Raw genomic sequence first — 4,087 nt, forward strand, 5'->3', positions numbered from 1 at the left:
ATCCAAAAAGAACCTCTCCAACGCACATCATAGCCTGACTGGCAAAAAACAACAAAGACAAGATAGTAGAGTTGGCAAGAGGGAAATGTCCTGGATGCATATAATCTACCAAGATTGAATCAGGAGTACATAAAAAAACTGAATAGACCCATAAGAAGTCAGGAGATTGAATCAGTAATAAATAACCTCTCGCAAAGAAAATCCCACGTCCAGATGGCTTCACTCCTGAATTCTACAAAAACCTTTAAGGAAGAGTTCATCTGTATCCTTCTCAAGTTATTTCTAAAGATACAAATGGAAGGAAACTTTCCAAATTCATTTTATGAAGCCTCCATCATCCTCATTCTCAAAACAGGTAAGGACATGACAAAAAAGATAAACTACAGACCAATATCATTGATGAATATAGATGCAAAAATTGTCAACAAGATAGTCGCAAGTTGTATCAAACAACATGTAAGAAAGATTATTCATCACAACCAGGTACGATTTATCCCAGGGATGCAAGGGTGATTCAACTTATGCAAGAACATAAATGTAACACACCATATCAACAGAAAGAAAGATAAACATATGATGATTTCAATTCATGCAGAGAAAGCATTTGATAAAATACAACATCTTTTCATGACTAAGACCATCAGTAAGATTGGTCTCAACACAATAAAGGCCATCTATGAAAAACATAGAGCTAACATACTGAATGGGAAAAAGCTGAAAGCTTTTCCACTAAAAACTGGTACTAGGCAAGGCTGCCCACTTTCTCCAGTTCTTTTTAGTATAGTGTTGGAAGTCTTAGCTAATGCAATCAGAAAATAGAACAATATAAAAGGCATTCAAATAGGCAAAGAAGAGTTGAAAATACCTTTATTTGCAGATGACATGATGGTATACTTAGAAGACCCAAAGGTCTCCATGAAAAAACTTCTTGAAGTAATAAGTGAATACAGTAAAAAGGCAGGATAAAAAAATTAACATCCAAAAATCTATAGCATGTGTATATATGAACAAGTTGAACGAAGTAGAGCTGAAGAAAAGAATGTCTTTCACTGTAGCCACAAAATATATAAGACACATAGGGATAAAGTTAAATAAGGAAGTCAAAGACCTTTGTAGAGAAAAGTATGAAAATCTTTAAAAAGATATTGAAAGTGACATAAAAAAGTAGGACAGCCCATGTTCCTGTATTAGAAAAATTAACATAATCAAAATGGCAATTCTACCCAAATTAATCTACATGTTTAATGCAATTCCAACCAAAATACCAGAAATACTCTTCACAGATCTAGAAAAGACAATCATCCGATCTTTTCTCTGAAATCATAAAAGATCTCATATTGCCAAAGAAATCCTGTGCAAGAAGAGTGGAGTGGGAGACATCTTACTTCTGGATCCCAAGATATACTATAAAGCTGTGATCATCAAAACAACATAGTATTGGTGCAAAAATAGACATGTGGACCAATGGAATAGAAGAGAACCCAGAAATAAACCCCAAAGCTTACAGTCAACTGATTTTTGAGAAAGGATACCAGTCAATTCATTGGGACAAGGAAAACTTCTTTAGTAAATGATACTAGAAAAACTAGGTATTCACCTGCAGAAAGATGAAACTGAACCCCCATTTTTCACCATTAACTAAAGTCAACTCAAAATGGATAGAAGATCTGAACCTAAGACCTCAAACTATAAAACTACTGGTAGAAATTGCTGGGGAAATTTTGGGAGGCATTTTAGTAGACAAAGACTTTTTAAATAGGACTCCCCAAACACAGGCAATAATCCCTAAAATAGACAAGTGGGACTATATCAGACTAAGAAGTATCTGCACAGCAAAGGACACAGTAACAAGTGTGAATTGACAACCCTCAAAATGGGAGAATATTTTTTTTTAAATATGCCTCAGAGAAGGAACTGATAACCAGAATACACTGGGAACTCAAGTGCCTTATGTGAAAAAAAAAATTATTACCCTGATTAAAAGATGGGAAAATGAGCTGAACAAAAATCTCTCTAAGGAAGACATACAAACAACTAAAAAGCATATGAGGAAATGCTCAACATCCCTCATAATAAGGAAGATGTAGATTAAAACCACAATGAGATACCACTTAACCTCTGTTCAGAATGGCAAAGATTTTAAACATAAAAAGTGGTAAGTGTTGGCAAGGGTGTGGTGAAAAGGGAATCTCCTACACTGTTGGTGGGAATGTAAACTGGTTCAGCCACTGTAAAGAACAATATGGAGGTTCCTCAGAGATCTACAAATAGAACTACCAATTGATCTAGCAGTTCCACTTCTGGGTATCTACCCAAAGGAAAGGAGAACTCTTAGTTGGAAAAAACGCTTGTAAATCAATGTTTATTGGAGGTTTATTTACGATCGCTAAGACATGGAACCAGTCCAAATGCCCACAAACTGATGAATGGATTGAAAAGTGTGGCACATATACTCTTTGGAATACTACTCAGTCATAAAAAAAAACCCAACAAGATCCTAGAATCTGATAGAAAGTGATCGGATATGGAGGACCTATTGCTGAGTGAAGTAAGCCAGGATATGGAAGAAAGATATTTTATGTATCCACTTACTATATACTGATCATCGGCACTTTATAGTAGAGATCAAAATATTGGGGGGCATAAAAACAGTGAAAATATCTAGTGATGATAAGACAGTGTGGAACGGGGCAGGAGAAGAGAAGAGTATGGAGAAGGATAGCAACAGAACAAATATAGAGGCATGATATTAGTGGTATTCAGATATGCTTTATTACCTGTTGATGACATGTATAATATTCTCAACTGGACAGGTCTGAGAAGTATTTTATGTTGGGTAAAGTCTTTTTATAAGCAAAATGATAAATAGTGATTGAATGTTTAAACAATAATTGGAATAATAATAAGAATAATTTGGAAAAGAATGAAAAGCTATTGGATGATGATGGGAATTTTAATGTTTTTGTATTGACCGATATGAAAGGTATTCCTTCTGGAAAAAGAAATTTGATACACTGTGAAGTTACATGTGAGTCAATGTAAAATAAGCAAGTTTAAAATCATATTCAAATTAATCTACATATTTAATGCAATCCCTATAAAATTACAAGGGACATTCTTCACAGATCTACAAAAGACAATCATACAATTTGTATGGAATCATAGAAGACCCCGTATTGTCAAAGCAATGTTATGCAAAAATAGTGGAGAAGGTGACATTTCACTTCCTGACCCCAAAATATATTATAAAGCTGCAATAATCAAAACAGCATGGTATTGGCACAAAAATAGGCATGAGGACAAATGAAACAGAGCAGAGATCCCAGAAATAAACCCCAAAATATACTGCCAACTGATCTTTCACAAAGGGTGCCAGTCAACCAGATGGAAAAGGAAAACCTCTGTAACAAATAGTGTTAGAAAAACTGTGTATCCACCTGCATAAAGATGAATCAGAACCCCTGTCTGTCACCATTAACAAAAATCAACTCAAAGTGGATCAAAGATCTAAACCTAAGACCTAAGACCGCAAACTATAAAATTACTGGTGGAAAACACTGGGGAAGCTCTGGGAGACATTGTGTTAGGCAGAGACTTCTTAAGCAAGACCCCCAAAACATAGGCAATAATCCCCAAAATAGATAGGTGGGATTGCATCAGATTAAGAAGTTTCTGCACAGTAATTAGTGTGAATCAACAGCTCTCAGAATGGGACACAATTTTTGTAAACTATACAGTAGATAAGAGACTGATAACCAGAATACACAGAGAACTCAAGCAGCTTACCTGGAAGGAAATGATTAACACAATTAAAAGATAAGAAAAAGAGCTGAATAAACAACTCCCTAAGGAAGACATGCAAACAGTCAAAAAACATACGAAAATATGCTTAACATCCCTTATCATAAGGGAGATGCAAATCAAAACCACAATGAGATACCACCTAATCTCAGTCAAAATGGCAAAAGGCAAAAATTAAAAAAAAAAAAAAAAAGGATAAGGGCTGCTGATGATGTGGTGAAAGGGAAACACTCATACATTGATGCTGGGAATGTAAATTGGTCCAGTTACTATGTAGAACAATATA

Source organism: Tupaia chinensis, unplaced genomic scaffold (genome assembly GCF_000334495.1).
Source record: "Tupaia chinensis unplaced genomic scaffold, TupChi_1.0 Scaffold000055_1, whole genome shotgun sequence".
In the NCBI taxonomy this organism is placed as follows: Eukaryota; Metazoa; Chordata; class Mammalia; order Scandentia; family Tupaiidae; genus Tupaia; species Tupaia belangeri.